Source organism: Ovis canadensis, chromosome 23 (genome assembly GCF_042477335.2).
Source record: "Ovis canadensis isolate MfBH-ARS-UI-01 breed Bighorn chromosome 23, ARS-UI_OviCan_v2, whole genome shotgun sequence".
NCBI classification, from domain to species: Eukaryota; Metazoa; Chordata; class Mammalia; order Artiodactyla; family Bovidae; genus Ovis; species Ovis canadensis.
Genome location: NC_091267.1, coordinates 34,936,666 through 34,948,761, shown reverse-complemented (window position 1 = coordinate 34,948,761; position 12,096 = coordinate 34,936,666). Strand labels below are relative to the sequence as shown.

The following is a 12,096-nucleotide window of genomic DNA, read 5'->3' as shown; positions in this document are numbered from 1 at the left end:
AAAGAGGTAAGAAAACTTCCACATAACTGGGTATGACAAAAGGAAAAAGAAAAAGAAAGGAACCGGGACAAGGCCTGCAGCCCAGGGAGAGAGCTGTGAAGGAAGGAAAGTTCCCACACCCTGGGAAATCCCGTCACCAGTGGGGAGATCAACCTGGATGGAAGGGAACATCAGAGCCTAGGAGGGGAGCATAGCAACTGGTTTATGGAGAGCAACCAGCACACAAGGTTGGCACTTGCCTGGGCAGTTGGCACTGCCCTGTACTCCCCAGACTGAGATGCTCGTTTGTTAGTGTGGATGGGAGCTCGGAGCTGAAGCTCAAGGCTTCAGAGGTCGGAACCAGGGAGAGAATCAGAAACAGCCTAAAGAGGCTGGACGGTCTCAACTGAGGGTGTACTTAGAGAGGTCTGGGCCTGCCAGAGAGGCCAGGTGCCATTTTGGGGGGAGGTGCATGAGGAGAAGGGTAGGACCACCATAAAAGCTTCTTTCCCCATTAGTGCTCCCAAGCAACAAGACACTACCTACAGGAGCTCTGGGGGCAGGCGTGAGTCGCCACCACCATTGCGGGATCCAGAGGCTAGCCCGGGTCACCCACACTGCGGTGAGACCCACGAGCAGGCTCCATGTGCTGCCTCCACTGTCCCAGGAGTGTGTGAGCCACAGCTGCCTATACGAGGCCCGCAAGGAGGTGCCAAGTGCTACGCCTGCTGTCCTGAGGGTGTGCAAGGGCTGCCACACCTGCACACCCCAGATGAAGGGAATAACAGCCAGCACACACCGAGGAAAGAGGCAGCAAGTATCCAAACTAAAAGCAGCCCCTTGATTCCTGACAAGATGGTGCAGTAAGAGAACTTGAGCTCACCTCCTCTCAGGAGAACACCAAAATCACAACTCATGACTGAACAAAGACTGGAACCTACCAAAAAAGATTTTCAAAAGATAAAGAGGAAGCCACAATGAAATGGTAGGAGGGGTGCTTTTGTGACATAATCAAATCCCATACCCTCTGCGTAGGTGACCCGCAAACTGGAAAATAATTATATCACAGAGGCTCACCAAAAGAGTAAAAGTCCTGAGCCCCACACATCAGGCGCCACAGGCTGAGGGACTGGCATAGGGAGGAGGAATCTCTAGAACATTTGGCTTTGAAGGCCAGTGGGTTTTGACTGTGGGGGTGCCACAGGACTGGGGGAAACAGAATCTCCACTCTTGGGGGTACAGAGAAGGTTTCATGTATGCTGGGCCCCCACTGAAATCAGTAATTCCATAGGATCCTGGGCTGACCTACCTGTAAGTCTTAGAGAGTCTCCTGGGGAGGCAGGGTCAGCTGTGGCTTACTGGTAGGGGGAAGCCAAGGACACTGGAGGCAGAGGCCCCAGAGGAGAGTACTGACTGGTGTGAGGTTGCCATTTCGGCATCAAAACCTGGCCCTAGTCAATAGCCTAGCAGTTCCAGTGCTAGAATGCTTCAGACCAAACAACAAGCAAGATAGGGAACACAGCCCCATCCATCACAAACAGGCTTTCTGAGCACCTAGCTACCTCTTAAGGCACCCCTTGACACGGCCCTGCCCACAGGAGGAACAAGACCCAGCTCCACCCACCAGTGGGCAGGGACCAAAATCCTCACAAGCACCAGTACCAGCCTCACCCACCAGGGGGCAGACACCAAAAGCAAGAGAAGCTATGATCCGGCAGCCTGTGAAAAGGAGACCACAGAGAAAGTCAGGGGAAATGAGATGGCAGAGAAATATGTTCCAGATGAAAGAACATGATAAAAACCCACAAGAACAACTAAGTGAAATGGAGATAGGCAACTTACCTGAAAATGATTTAAAGTAGTAATGGGAAAGACACGTGTACAAATGGTAAAGGAGTGTACAAATACAGATTACTCCAAGATCTCAGGAAAAGAATGGAGGCTCAGATTGAGAAGAGACAAGAAATAATAAAGACCTAGAATAACTAATCTTAATAAAGACCTAGAAGAACTAACAAACTTACAGAAAAGAACAATAACTGAAATGAAAAATACAAGTCATAGTGATGGAAATCTCTGCTGTGGAACAAAATGAAGAAAAAAGAATGAAAAGAAATGTCTCAGACCTCTGGGACAACATAGAACACACCAACATTCACATTAGAGAGGTTCCAGAAGGAGAAGAGAGAGAGAAACAGCCTGAGAAAATATTTGAAGAGATTATAGCTGGAAACTTCTCTAACATGAGACAGGAAACACTGACTCAAGTTCAAGAAGCACAGAGTCCCATACAAGACAAACCAAAGACGGAGTACAATGAGACACGTTAATCAAATTGACAAAAATTAAAGACACAGAAAAAATATTAAAAGCAACAAGGAAAAAGCAACAAATAACATACAAATGAAACCCCATAAGGTTACCAGCTGACTTCTCATGAGAAACTCTGTAGGCCAGAAAAGAGTGGCAAAAAATATTTGAAAGTGATGAAAGGGAAAAACCTACAACCAAGAATACTCTACCCAGCACAGCTCTCATTTAGATTTGACAGAGAAGTCAAAAGTCTTACAAACAAGCAAAAGCTAGGAGAATTCAGTACCACCAAACAAGTGACAGGGAGGCCTGGCATGCTGTGATTCATGGGGTCACAAAGAGTCGGACATGACTGAGCGACCAAACTGAACTGGAACCAGCTTTACAACAAATGCTAAAGAAATTTCTCTCAGTTCAGTTCAGTCACTCAGTCATGTCCGACTCTTTGTGACCCCATGAACTGCAGCACACCAGGCCTCCCTGTCCATCACCAACTCCCGGAGTTCACTCAAATGCATGTCCATCGAGTCAGTGATGCCATCCAGCCATCTCATCCCTGTCGTCCCCTTCTCCTCCTGCCCCCAATCCCTCCTAGCATCAGAGTCTTCTCCAATGAGTCAACTCTTCACATGAGGTGGCCAAAGTACTGGAGTTTCAGCTTTAGCATCATTCCTTCCAAAGAACACTCAGGACTGGTCTCCTTTAGAATGGACTGGTTGGATCTCCTCGCAGTCCAAGGGGCTCTCAAGAGTCTTCTCCAACACCACAGTTCAAAAACATCAATTCTTCGGTGCTCAGCTTTCTTCACAGTCCAACTCTCACATCTATACATGACCACTGGAAAAACCATAGCCTTGTCTAGGTGGGAAAATTAGGCCACAACTAGAAATAGGAAAACTGTGAATGGGAAAGATCATCGGAAAGGGCAAACATAAAGTAAACGTTATGGGAAAACATCCATACACAAATATAATATCAAAACAAGCAATCATGAGAGGAGGAGTGTACAAATACAGATTCCTAAAATTCATTTGAAATTAAAAGACTAGCTACTTAAAACAATCTTCTCTATGTATAAACTGCTATATTAAAACCTCATGGTAACTTCAAACCAAAAATCTACTGTAGAAAAACACACAAAAGAGAAAATGGAATCTAAACACAACACTAAAGACAGTCATCAAGTCACAAGAGAAGAGAAAAAAACAGGAAGGGGAAAAAAAAAGCCCCTACAAAAATCAAATTCAAAACGGTTAACAAAATGGCAGTCAGAACATACATATCAAAAATTACCTTAAATGTAATCAGATTAAACACCCCCAAACAAAAGACATAGACTGGCTGAATGGATACGAAGAATCAAGACCCATATGTATGCTGTCTACAAGAGACTTATACAGATTGGAGTGGGAACACACACAGAGTGAAAGTGAGGGTATGGAAAATGGTATATCACGCAAACAGAAATCGAAAGAAACCTGGAGCAGCAACGCTCATATCGGACAATACAGACTTTTATATAAAGACTGTTACAAAATACAAAGAAGGACACTACAATAACGATCAAGGGATCAGTCCAAGGAGACATAACAACCATAAATATATGTGCATCCGATATAGGAGCATCTCAATAGACCAATCACGAGTCCTGAAATTGAAACAGTGACTTAAGAATTTCCAACAAACACAGATCCAGAATACACAAGTGAATTCTATCAGATTTTTAGAAAAGAGTAACACCTACCCTTTTGAAACTATTTCAGAAAAAAGTGCTGAGGAAGGAATACTTCCAAGCTCATTCTATGAGGCCACCATCACCCTGATACCATAAACAAAGAAAGCACAAAATAAGAAAATTACAAGCCAATATCACTGATGAACACAGATGTAAAAATACTCAACAAAATACTGACAATCCAAATTCAGCAATACATTAAAAGGATCATACACCATGATTAAGTGTGATTTACCCCAGGGATGCAAGGATTTTTTTTTTCAATATCTGCAAATCTATTCATGTGATAGACTATATTAACAAACCAAAGAACAAGAACCATATGATCATCTCATTGATGCAAAAAAAAGGTTATGACCAAAATCAACACCCATTTATGACAAAAACTCTCCAGAAAGTGGGCATGGAGGGAACTTACCTCAACATAATAAAGGCCATCTATGACAAACCCACATCATTCCCAATGGTGACAAGTGGAAAGTATTTCATCTAAGATCAGGAACAAGACGAGGATGTACACTTTTATTCAACATAGTTTTGGAATTCCTAGCTATGGCAATTAGAAAAAAATAAATAAAAGAAATCCAAATTGGAAAAGAACAGACTTATTATAGAATAACAAACTAAAAACTGTTACTGTTTGCTGGTGACATGATACTGTACACAGAAAATCCTGAAGATGTTACCAGAAAACTATTAGAGCTCATCAGTGAATCTGGTAAAGTTTCAGGATATAAAATTAATACACTAAAATCTCTTTAATGCCTATACATTAACAATGAAAGAGCAGAATGGGAAATTAAGGAAACAGTCCCATTTACCATCTCATCAAAAAGAATAAACTACTAAAGAATAAACCTACTTAAAGAGACAAAAGACCTGTACTCTGAAAACAGTAAGATTCTAATGAAAGAAATAGAAGATGACACAGACAGATGAAAAGATATATCATGCTCTTGGACTGGAGGAATCAATATTGTCAAAATGACTATACTATCCAAGGCAATCTACAGATTCAAGGCAACCCCTATAAAATTACCAATTGGAATTTTTCCCAGAACTTGAACAAAATTTTTTTAAAATCTGTGTGGAAACACATAAGATTCTGAATAACAATACTGAGAAAGAAAATGGTGCTAGAGGAATCAATCTCACTGACTTCAGACTGTACTACAAAGCTACAGTCATCAAAACAATATGGTACTGGCCCTCAAACAGAAATATAGATCAATGAAACAGCATAGAAAGTCCAGAAATAAACCCACACACCTATGGACAACTTATCTTTGACAAAGGAGGCAAGAATATACAATGAAGAAAAGACAGTCACTTCAAAAAATAGTGCTGGGAAAACTGGATAGCTACATGTAAAAAGTGAAATTAGAACATTCTCTAATACCATACACAGAAATAAAGATACATTTAGTGCACACCTAAATATAAGGATGGACACTATAAAACTCCTAGAGGAAAACAGGCAGAACACTGACATAAATCACAGAAATATCTTTTTGGATTCACTTCCTAATGAAAATAAAAACAAAATAAAACAATGGGACCTAATTAAACTTAAAAGCTTAAAAGCTTTTGCACAACAAAGGAAACTGTAAACAAAAAGACAATCCATAGCATAGGAGAAAATATTTGCAAATGATGCAACTGACAAGGGAAAAATCTCCAAAATTTACAAATATTTCATGTCAGTCTATGCCAAAAAACAATCTAGTCTGAAAAATGGGCAGATCTAAATAGACAGTTCTCCAAAAAAGACATTCAGATGGCCAAAAGGATATGAAAAGATGCTCAACATCATTATCAGAGAAATACAAATCAAAACTACAATGAAGTAACACTTCAAATCGATCAGAATGGCCATCATCAAAAAGTCTACAAACCGTAAATGCTAGAGAGTATGTGGAGTAAAGCAGACCCTCCTACAATGTTGGTGGGAAGGTAAAATGGTACAACCACTGTTGTAGAACCACTGTGGAGAACAGTATGAAGCTTCCTTAAAAAACTAAAAAAAAAAAAAAAAATAGAACTGCCATGTGATCCAGTAGTCCCACTCCTGGGCATGTATTTGGGGGAAAAAATTTTTCAAAAAAAAAATATGTGCACCCTTATGTTCACTTCAGCACTATTTACAACAGCCAAAACATGGAAGCAGACTAAATGTCCACTGAAGGAGGAACGGATAGAGAAAATGCGGTATACATACACAATGGACTATTACGCAGCCATAGAAAAGAACGAACCAATGCCATGTGCAGCAACATGGATGCGCCCAGCGATTATCATCCTAAGAGAAGCTAGAGAAAGATAAAGAACTGATACCGCTCGAATATGGAGTCTAAATTTTAAAAATGATAACGATGAACTCATTTACAAAACAGAAACAGACTCACAAATATCAAAAACAAACCTATGGTTACCAGACGGGAAATGTGGAGGAGGGGGATAAATCAGGCACTTGGGACTGACATAGACACACTACTATGTATAAAACAGATAATCAACAAGGACCTATTGTATAGCACAGGGAACTCTATTCAATATACTATCATCACTTACATGGGAAACAAATCTGAAACAAAATTAATATGTATATGCATAACAGACTCCCTTTGCTACACACCTGAAATTAACACAACACTATACTCCAATATGGAGAAGGTGATGGCACCCCACTCCAGTACTCTTGCCTGGAAAACACCATGGATGGAGGAGCCTGGTGGGCTGCAGTCCATGGGGTCGCTAAGAGTCAGACATGACTGAGCGACTTCACTTTCACTTTTCACTTTCATGCATTGGAGAAGGACATGGCAACCCACTCCAGTGTTCTTGCCTGGAGAATCCCAGGGACGGGGGAGCCTGGTGGGCTGCCATCTAAGGGGTCACACAGAGTCGGACACGACTGAAGTGACTTAGCAGTAGCATACTCCAATAAATTTTTTTAAAAACTAACTAAAAGAAAGAAACCATTGCCAAATTAAAGGTCACACAGATTTACTCCTAAGTTTTCTTCTAAGAGTCTCATAATTGTAGCTGTTTGATTTTTTTTAAGTTTATTTTTGTGTAAGATATAAGGTAATTATTAAGACTCCTCCTTTTATCATTTACTTTCTGTTTTAAGAACTTTCTGTAGCCAGTCTTTTAGAGTAGTTCTACTGGGAACAGATTCGCCTAGTTGTTTTTTCATCTGAGAATATCTTAATTTACCTTTCATTCCTAATGGATATTTTCAGTGGATATAGAATTTTGGGTGGACAATTCTAGCACTTGAAAAATGTTGTACCACTTCCTCTGGCCTCTGATTTCTAATGAGAAATCCATTGTCATTTGAATTATTTTTCCTTTATGGATATGGGGTCATTTTTATGTAAATTGATAAAGAATTCTTTGTTTTTAGCTTGAAGAATTTTTATTATGATATGTTTTGGTTTGTCTTTCTTTGGGCTTATCATACTGGGGACTTGCTCAGTTTCTTGAATCTGTAGACTATCTTTTTTGCAAATTTGGGACATTTTCAGTTATAATTTTTTTAAATACCTTTTCAATCCTGCACTCTTCCTCATCTTCTGAGGCTCCAGTTAAACACGCATTTGATCTGTTTTTATTAATATAATCCACAGGTCCATAAGGGTTTTTTAAATTACTTTTTAATCTGTTTTTTCTCTATTATTCAGGTTGTATAATTTTTCTGTTGTTTTCTTTTTATTGCTTACATGCTTGTTTGGTTTTTAGACAGATGCATAATTTATGACACTATTCATAATTTAAAATTATATGATTTATAAGTAAATATTTATAGTTATTATTGTAATTGCTATTTGCCTATAAACCTGATCCCACTTGAGTAATTAATCTCAGCGTTAGATGTGGGCTGCTGTGTTACATCAGGTCAGCAGCCACCACCCTCTCACCCTCACATTGCCACTTTCTTCTGCTCAATCTTAGGACACCATGTCAAAGCAAGTCTGCCACAATCATGTTAACAAGACGACCTCTTGATCTGGTATCTCAAAGCAAGAAGCTCAGTAAAGCACAGTGCCAACAGACAACTAGTTGACAAGGCATTTGGGTGCCTGTACCCAGACCCTCAGTACAGAATCTAACTCATGCCACCGACCAGAGCCACACTGCAGTGGTGGTTCTTCCCAGGGTCCCAGAAAGGAGGAACCAGGCTTTGTCCCAAAGGAGCTGCAAGGGCAGCATCATGCGATGCTCCGTCAGGGGAAAGAACTTCATACACGAATACCAGGAGCCTATCACCTTCTAGGATGCCCAGAGACCCAGGGGCCAAAGCCTAGGATACCAGCACAGGTTACAGGGGCACAAAGCCTATATCTGGAAAGGTCAATGTCTGCAGCAACCCAAAATTCTCAGATCAAAAAACGAGGTATGTCAGGTTGGCAGAGGAATTCAGAAGAAGTGAATGGTAGCTCACCTAATACAAATGCCTGGTGTTATCAGCCTTGGCCATCTTCCACCATCCAGTTGCAGCCAATTTCCTTCATCACAGCACAAGCCAGTCGCAAGGGGAAGACAGCCCTTACTCTCAGAACCCAAGGCATACTAATGAGTACACAGGTTACAGCTGGCCCTAAGGCACCGAGGGCTACCCATACTGAGCGCTCAAATCCAGAAAAAGCTAGGGATTAGTCATTTTAAGGCAGTTCTTGCAGTAGGTTTGGGGGTTGGGGGGGGGGGGAGAAACAAACACGTGCAAACAAACACATATAAGCGAGAAAAAAAAAAAAAGAATCCCAGGCACTCACCCACATTCTTGGGTCCAGTCGTTGCTGCCAGCAGCTGTGAGGTGTCTCGAATTCGTCCCAGGAGATATCACGCCTACTCTAGGAGTCTTTCCTCTGACTCAACGTCAGAAAGCGTCAACGTATTGCTTTCTCGTTGAAAAACCAGCCCAACAGCCAGCACCCTGCGAGGGGAGAGCGGGTCTCTTCACCCAAGCCCCTCCATCAGGGAATGTTCTCGCGTTTGAACACCAGGAAGGTCACCTGAGGGCCAAGGGTGGGCCTGGTGAAGGAGGGGTTGCTGGCGGTTGTAAGCGGGGACCGGATGGAGGAGCAGGCAGAAGCCAGGCTGGAATGCAGCAAGGTGGAAGGGAGGCTCAGAGACGGGGCACCGCTACTTCGCCGGTCTTCCCAGACGAAGCCGATCCGGCAGAATCTTGAGAGATCAAAGTGCCTGCGGGAGGTCCTGGAACGGAAACACCTGGGTGCCCTGCGTGCTGCAGGCCCTCCTCCCGGACTCCTCCTCACGCCGCCTCGCAACCAGACCCCAGTTCTCATCGGGGCTTCATCCCCCCAACTCAGACTCACCGGGCAGGGGTGCCTCGGCCCAGGGCCCTGCCTGGTGCCCTGCCGACAGCCCCTCTGACTCCAGGCCCACGGCGCACTAGGGGCGGTCCTTTCCGCCCGCCGTCTATGACGCCAAGACATTGGCAAGCCCCGTCTGGGACCCCTTGCCAAGAGCTCCGCAGAGGTGGGCGCAGGAAGCGGGAAGAACTCCGTGTCTCCCACTCCCCGCCCCCTACCAGCCCAGGATTCTGCGAGCGCTACTGCTGGGGGTGTAATGGTGGGAGGGAGGTGGGGGCCCCCGAGGGATATTATAACATTGAAATTAACCTGCACAAGTGGATCCAAAATTCTCCCTGGTTGAGGTGAGGGGCTGAGGGAGCTTCTCTCTCCAGCTCCCAAATAACATGAAAAGTTATTTGCATGTCTTTTTTCACTTTCATGCATTGGAGAAGGAAATGGCAACCCATTCCAGTGTTCTTGCCTGGAGAATCCCAAGGACGAGGGAGCCTGGTGGGCTGCCGTCTATGGGGTCGCACAGAGTCGGACACGACTGAAGTGACTTAGCAGCAGCAGTACACAAGAATCATTTTGCATTATCAGTCATCTACAATTTACAGAGTTATAACACTTTGGCCTGGTGGGCTGTCCATGGGGTTGCGAAGAGTCGACAGGACTGAGCGACTTCACTTTCACTTTTCACTTTCATGCATTGGAGAAGGAAATGGCAACCCACTCCAGTGTTCTTGCCTGGAGAATCCCATTGACGGGGGAGCCTGGTGGGCTGCGGTCTATGGAGTTGCACAGAGTCAGACATGACTGAAGTGACTTAGCAGCAGCAACACTTTGGCAAAAAAAGAAAAAAGGCCAGAATCAGATAATCCCAAAGTAAAAAATACATTTCACCTACATCTGAGAACCCCAGCTGAAAACCCCCAGCAGAATTTGGTTACTCCATAGCGAGGCCCAAGACTCTGAGTTAACCCTGGAAACCCCAGCCACATCACCCTTCCTGATGAGTGGGAGAGAATCTGGCAGCCCACCCCACCCCCAGTTGCATGCTGCTTGTCAGCCTAACAAGCAATTTGGATTCCAGTGGCGAGGATCCTCAAGACTTTGTAGTAACATCTCTGAATGCCTCCAAACCCACTGGAAATAAGCAACTTATTTTTTTGAAGTCCATGAAATAATTTGCTTCTAATGCAGCAATGAATGAATCTGCCAGGGAACACCTGACTTTAATTATGACAGATATTGCAGGTCTTTAGAGCAAATATCTATCCAAATGACTAGCAGTTCAGTCACTCAGTCGTGTCCGACTCTTTGCGACCGTATGGACTGCAGCATGCCAGGCATCCCTGTCCTTCCCCATCTCCCGGGGCTTGCTCAAACTCCTGTCATTGAGTCAGTGATGCCATCCAACCATCTTATCCCCTGTTATCCCCTTCTCCTCTTGCATTCACTCTTTCCCAGCATTCTAATCAGTCAGCTCTTCTCATCAGGTGGCCAAAGTATTGGAGCTTCAGCCTCAGCACCTGTCCTTCCAATGAATATTCAGGGCTGATTTCCTTTAGGATTGACTGGTTTGATCTCCTTGCTGTCCAAGGGACTCTCAAGAGTCTTCTCCAACACCACAGTTCAGAAGCATTAATGGTATACATCAATTTTTTAAAAAAGTTTTTGTTGGAGTATAGCTGATTTACAATGTTGAGTTGATTTCAGGCATACAGCAAATTGAATCAGTTATACATATACATATATCCACTCTTGTTTAGATTCTTTTCACATATAGGCCATCACAGAGTATTGAGGAGAGTTCCCTATGCTCTACTGCTGCTGCTGCTGCTAAGTCGCTTCAGTCGTGTCCGACTCTGTGCAACCCCATAGATGGCAGCCTACCAGGCTCTGCCGTCCCTGGGATTCTCCAGGCAAGAACACTGGAGTGGGTTGCCATTTCCTTCTCCAATGCATGAAAGTGAAAAGTGAGAGTGAAGTGTCTCAGTCGTTTCCGACTCAGCGACCCCATGGACTGCAGCCTACCAGGCTCCTCCGTCCATGGGATTTTCCAGGCAAGAGTACTGGAGTGGGGTGCCGTTGCCTTCTCCGTATGCTGTACAGTACGTCCTTATTTTAGTTATCTATTTTGTGTATAGTAGCGTGTATGTGCCAAATGACTAGAACTGTCTCTAAAATCTCAAGTGGTTGGATTTCTACAGCTCTCCACCTGTTTTTAACAGTGAGAAGCTAGGAGACAACAGCCACCTTCTGGAGAAATCAGCCTTTGTGATTTAGCAGGACCTCAGTGAGACAGATGGGGGCTGGGGGCAGGCCCCAGGACAGCAGTAACCAGTCACCTCTCTTGCCAAGTTCCAACCCCACCCTCACCCCACACCATGTCACTGGGTTTACCCTCACTCAGCCTGGCTCAGACCCTATTCTGCACTACCTGAGGAGGGCGGTGCTGGAGAATGAGCCCCCAGGTGTGGCTGACCACAGAAACGAAGAGCCAGACAGGGCACTGTCCTTCCTGGATCAATACTGCAACTTCCAAAGCAGTGAGAACCTCTTCAAGGAGAAAATGTGCCCCAAAGTGACCACTAGTCAGTGCCTGGCACACAGTAGGTCCTGGAGAAATGCGTTTAACCATCCCAATGGCATTCACTATAGCCTGCTTTTATTGAAATCAGACTCCCCACATCCATTTTGTCCTGAGGGAGGAGGTTTAGCCTTAGCTTTAAAAATGAGCAGCTG

At 43.8% G+C, this 12,096-nt stretch overlaps 1 long non-coding RNA gene across 1 annotated transcript in view; it reads right to left on the bottom strand.

Moving 5' to 3' along the window:
* Positions 1-9,691, bottom strand: part of LOC138428243 (uncharacterized) — a 51,321-nt gene extending 41,630 nt beyond the window's left edge. The window contains exon 1 of the long non-coding RNA XR_011252358.1: positions 8,806-9,691. This is a non-coding gene — a long non-coding RNA (uncharacterized lncRNA). The remainder of the gene's footprint in view (positions 1-8,805) is intronic.
* Positions 9,692-12,096: the final 2,405 nt, after the last annotated feature.